The sequence below is a fragment of the Heterodontus francisci genome, chromosome 4 (assembly GCF_036365525.1).
Source record: "Heterodontus francisci isolate sHetFra1 chromosome 4, sHetFra1.hap1, whole genome shotgun sequence".
Taxonomy (NCBI): Eukaryota; Metazoa; Chordata; class Chondrichthyes; order Heterodontiformes; family Heterodontidae; genus Heterodontus; species Heterodontus francisci.
In genome coordinates, this window is record NC_090374.1 from 69,805,283 (window position 1) to 69,811,117 (window position 5,835).

The following is a 5,835-nucleotide window of genomic DNA, read 5'->3' on the forward strand; positions in this document are numbered from 1 at the left end:
TCTCTAACAGCACTGTGGCTGTATTTACCCCACATAGACTGCAGCGGTTCAAAAAGGCAGCTCACCACCACCTTCTCAAGGGCAATTAGGGATGGGCAATAAATGCTGGCCTGGCCAGTGACACCCACATCCCATTAATGAATAAAAAAAACTGCATAAGCTCGTCAAAACTTGTCAATGCCAATATATAGTGAAAATAAACTAGTACAGGTATCACATCTGTTACATTTGGTAGGCTGTATGGCCAGAGAAATAAATTGCTAATGAATATAGAGAAGAATTTAATCGGTTGTCTCATAAACAGATGATGTGTTAGCTAAACAGTAAGTCTGGACTATTGGATTGTACAAAAAAGGGGAAAAAATGGACACAAAGTATATAGCTCCAGAGAAATAATACCAATATTTCAGAGGAATGCAGTAGCGTGATATTTGAATAGAAGTACATAAAAGAAAAGGATGAGATGGGGTTTATCACAAATAAACTGTACAACTACTAGGCAAAAGGTCAGTTGCATCAAGTCTACAATGACGACTTCTCAATTTGTCAATAATGGCATTTAAGAAAAAAGGTCCATACCTTATGGAATGAGCCCTCATTAAGACAGAGCAAATGCATGAGTTGCTAGAAAGATACAACCTTCCATAGGCTCTGGATACAGATGATTTACACTAGCAGAAATGTCTGGTGTTATATGACATACACAGGAGACAAATTAATAATGAATAAAGAGGGGAATTTAACCAGTAGTGTCATAATACCATATCAAAGGTCTAGAGTCAGTATGGCACCTTTAACAGACTAGGAGATCGCATGTGCTATTCTTCTTCTTCTTTGGCCTCCTTGTCTCGAGAGACAATGGGTAAGTGCCTGGAGGTGGTCAGTGGTTTGTGAAGTAATCTGTTCACTGCACATAGCCTAAATGCAGTAACAAATATATTGAAGTGATGTATCACATAACTGACCCAATGTAAAAATATTACTGATATTGAAAGATAATGGCGAGACAGATATAATATTTGTAATATACTTACCTACCATTTTACAAAATCTGTTTTAGATGCAAATATTTTGTTTTTTTCCCTCACCAAACTTTCATTTATTTACATTATAAAATATATTTTACATATTTAATTATAAAGCTTAGCTTTTCATCGTGGATTTGCTTAAGGTGCTTTACGGAAAGTGTATGTACTTTTATTTATTTCTCACAGTGGATTTGTAATTCTTGCAGTTACCTGTCTTTGGTGTATCACTGGACTAGAAGGATTTTTCCCACCATATCTCCAATCAGCAGCACCTCGAACAGTTGGTTATTGACCACAGTGCAAGTGACTGACTCGAAATGCAATATCTGAAAGCAGCTCACAAACATTTTCATTGTCCCAGTCCAAATATCAATCACCCTCAGTGACACAAAAACATCTTTAGCACAGAAATGCTATCAGCTGAAAATGTATAAATTCTGAAAAATGAAACATTAATTCTGCATGAATTAATTAAGTCTGCACTCAGATTTAAAGTCTTACCTGCAAACAACAACAATTTTCATGTCCCTTGCAATTTACTGTCCAATACCTATTCATATGGTAGCGTGACTTCATGGTTATATCAATGAAAATCCATTGTTATGTAAACTGGCTACTGTAATCTCACACGGCCTACATCTGTTTTTCTTATTTTTAGAAAAACGGAAAACTGAGCACTCCAGTGAGTCAAGACCTACTTAAATCAACAAGCTGGTTTACTTAATATATAGTGCACGAACAGAGTACTGGCCTGTGAATTTTAACTCATTTTGTAATGGTTTGCACCACATAGAAAATAACAAAGCAAATCACAGTTCTTGTTAGTGAACTAAATACACTTTACTGACTGACCTTCTCTCTAAATCTAGTTGACAAGATCCTAAGGAGAGAATCGTGTCTCTTTCTTTGTGATTTACTATTTCTCTAGAAAATGCTTCTTTTTGTCTTTACATAGCTGGACAGGAGGCCAAAGAATTGAACTCTGAATTTCGCCAGCTCTCCATGTCTGGGGTATAGTCAGTTGAGCTGCCAGTTAAATCTATCACCTTGAATCCGTAACCTCCCCCATCCATAATTCGAAATGACCTGTTCAGTCTGACCCCTGCTATGCTAAGTAAGAAAGAACCTTCTGACCTTTTGATGTTACATATGTGAATAACTCTAGGTGATGAGCTATCAATTCAAATGCCAAGATAAAACTATCAATACCATCTCCCACTTAAAGATTTAGATCAGGTTCAATTGAACAAAATATTCTGCAACCTTACTGACTGGACTCACTGTCGTTACACTTTTCTCTGACAGGTTAAGTCTCTGGTGATACTCTTTCTTCTCATCATTGGCCTCAAATCTGGATCATTCAATTCTTCTTCTTGTCTGCTTTTCTCTTCTGTTCACCTGTGTCAATCCAACTAGAGCTAAAATTTATGTGCTTTGAGCTGAAACTCTCTTTTACTATTTTTCAGCCACTAAATGATCTCAAATTCTGCCTCTTTTGATATGGAAGACATTCTAAAATACCTCTGCCTTTGTTTTAAATTATAAATATTTTAGATCACTTTTATGTCACCAGTGCAAATCAGTATCCCAGGAAGCTAGCCACCTTCATCAGTCTGACCTGTGTGAGGATCTCCCTACATTAACTTATTATCAGGAGTTTAACCTGACTGGACAATATCTAGTCATACAACAGGATGACCCAGGGATCTCAAAATGATGAAAACTCTTTGTTCTATGAACTGGATACTGTTATCTCGCATGAGCTCCCAAGTGTGTTTCCTCTATGGAAAGGCAGATGGATGAACACTGTAGTGAGATGAGGCCATTTGAATCAACAAGCTGATTTTTTTTCTCATGCAATATGTGAACAGAGTAACAATTACTGTGCATTTTGCAATACTCCTTGTAATATGAAAAATAACAAAGCAAACCACACAACCCATCTTAGTGAGTTAAATATACATTCCTGACTCACGTTCTCTTGGAGACTGCAACAACACTGAAAAAAATCAAGCTCTCTCTTCCCCAACCCCCATCCATTGCATCATCATAACATGTTCGGCCCAACTCCTGCTGCACTGATATCACAAATCTGACTTTCACTGGAAAGTGTTAGATATGTTAACAATCTCACCATTGTCTCAAACAAACATAGATGAGCTTCCATGCCTGGCTTATCTCTTTTCAGAAGAGGTCATTAAAATACCTAGTCCTCACTTCTTTATTTAGAGATACAGCACTGAAATAGGCCCTTCGGCCCACTGAGTCTGTGCCGACCAACAACCATCCATTTATACTAATCCTACATTAACCCCATATTCCTACCACATCCCCACAATTCCCCTACCTACACTAGGGGCAATTTATAATGGCCAATTTACCTATCAACCTGCAAGTCTTTGGCTGTGGGAGGAAACTGGAGCACCCGGCGGAAACCCACGCAGACACAGGGAGAACTTGCAAACTCCGCACAGGCAGAATTGAACCCAGGTCGCTGGAGCTGTGAGGCTGCGGTGCTAACCACTGCGCCACTGTGCTGCTCACTGTGCTTTTCCAGTGACTTCAGATATTTTCTTCCATCGAAAGAATTGCTGGTTCCTCAGGATTAATCCTTAGAATCATGAAACTGACTTTATATCAGAATCAAACCTTTCCATTTTCCCAAGTTCTTTATCGTTGTGATTATTTGTAGAAAAAAGTTTTGCCTGGTAGACATGTGATGTAAATATCAGTGCACTCTGGGTTTTGTAGTTCTATAGCTGTGAGGTTAATACACGCACACACAAAAAGGATGCTGAGGTTGCAAACAGTTGGCTACAACCCGAGACCGTGGCTGGGGAAGGGGATGGAATCAGTGACAGGTGTACAGAGTTTGTATTGGGGGCCGAAGACAATGGCTACGGTCTTCTCAATATTTTCATTTAAAAAATTGTGGCTCATTTCAGGCAGGAATTTTCCACATTGTCACACAAATGTCCTCTTGTAGCTGTTTTGAAGCCAATGGCGCAGCTAGTTCTAGAACACAGGTTTTCAACACTACATCCGGGTGCTGTTAAGGCCCATAACCATCACTGTTTCTAGTTCACTCAGTGGTTTCTTAATGTCATGTGGAGCTAATCACATTCTTTACTCAGAGGGTTGTGAATATTTGGAATTCTCTGCCCCAGAGGGCTGTGAAAGCTCAGTCATTGAGTATGTTCAAAGCAGAGATTGACAGATTTCTAAATACCAATGACAAAAAGGGATATGGGAATAGTGTGGGAAAAAGGCGTTGAAGTGGATGATCAGCCATGATCGTACTGAATGGCGGAGCAGGCTCGATGGGATGAATGGCCTATTCCTGTTCCTATTTGTGATGGCGGGGTCCTCAGGAGAAATATTATCCACTCGGTACTTCTGGCTGAAGATGGTTGCTAAAGTTTCAGCCTTCTCTTTAGCACTCAAATGCTGAGCTCCACCATTGTTGAGGATGGTGTTGTTCATGGAGCCTCCTCCTTCTGTTTGTTATTTCCTCACCACCATTCATGGCTCGACGTGGCAGGGCTGCAGTGTTTTGACCTGGTTATGGGATTGGTTAGCTGCTTTCGCTGTTCGACATGTATGTCGTCTTGCATTGTAGCTTCACCAGGTTGCCACCTTATTTTCAGGTACATCCTTTGCTACTCCCAAACATGCTCTTCTACACTCATTGTTGAACCAGGATTGGTCATCTGGCTTGGAGGAGTGAGGAATATGCTGCCCCATAAGGTTACAGGTTGTGATGAAATTGAATGGTGCTGCTACCGCTGTTGCTGATGGCCCACAGCCCTCACAGGATGCTGAATTGGACTGCCAGATCTGATCTCGATCTATCCCACTTTGCAGTCATAATGCCACACAACTCAATGGACAGCATCCTCTGTGTGGAAATTAAAGTTCAATAGAAAAGTTAGGTTTTCAACACCATGACCATGCTAGATAATACAGGATTAAATAAATGAAACATGAAGGAAATTATTTTCACTCTTGGTTAGTATTTCAGACAAATTTCAGCCAACTAGAAAACAAAAATGGCATTTGCATTTCTAACACTGAAAAGCTGAACATGTAAAAGATTATTTGGGGTTGGGGAAAGAAAGCAGAGTAAAAACAATCCAAGTTAGGTATTAAATTCATTCATTCTAATCCAGTTGCACAAGAGGCTCAAAGTGTTTCTTACTCTCCTTACAGAAAATAGGTCAGTGTTGTTTGCCTTGGTTTTTCCACTGTATAAACTAGGAACAGCTGCATTGAATTTACATTGAATGAGACAAGACAGATTGTCTAGCCTGTCTTGATTGTGTGTAGATAATCCATTACACTACAACTGAACATTTGAAATCTATCATCCATTTTTTTCATTGGTTGCATTGATCGGCCCTCCTTCCCTAAATTCCACACTTCAAGGATTGATAATAACTAGGGTAAATTTCCATTCATTACTAGCCTCGTGGTTCCTCAGCCTTGTATTCATTCTTTTGACAGCAAGTGTTGGCAGTGATCTGTGCTGAGGGGCATCACAATAAGCTCCATCCTGCATTTACGACATTCACATACACACAGCCTCCAGCAGGGGGTGCCAGATAGTATTAACCCTGGTCCATTTTTCCTTTCACCACCCCAGCGATTCTCGAGCTAATTGTAGAGCCCCTGTGGAGACCCTGGCAGGAATCAAGCCTGGAATCTCTCTGGGATGGGCCTTTACCAACTGAGCCATATGGACAGCTTTACCTACATTATTGTGTATGCATTAAGAAAGGCAGGAAAAGTAAAATACAAAGTGCAAACA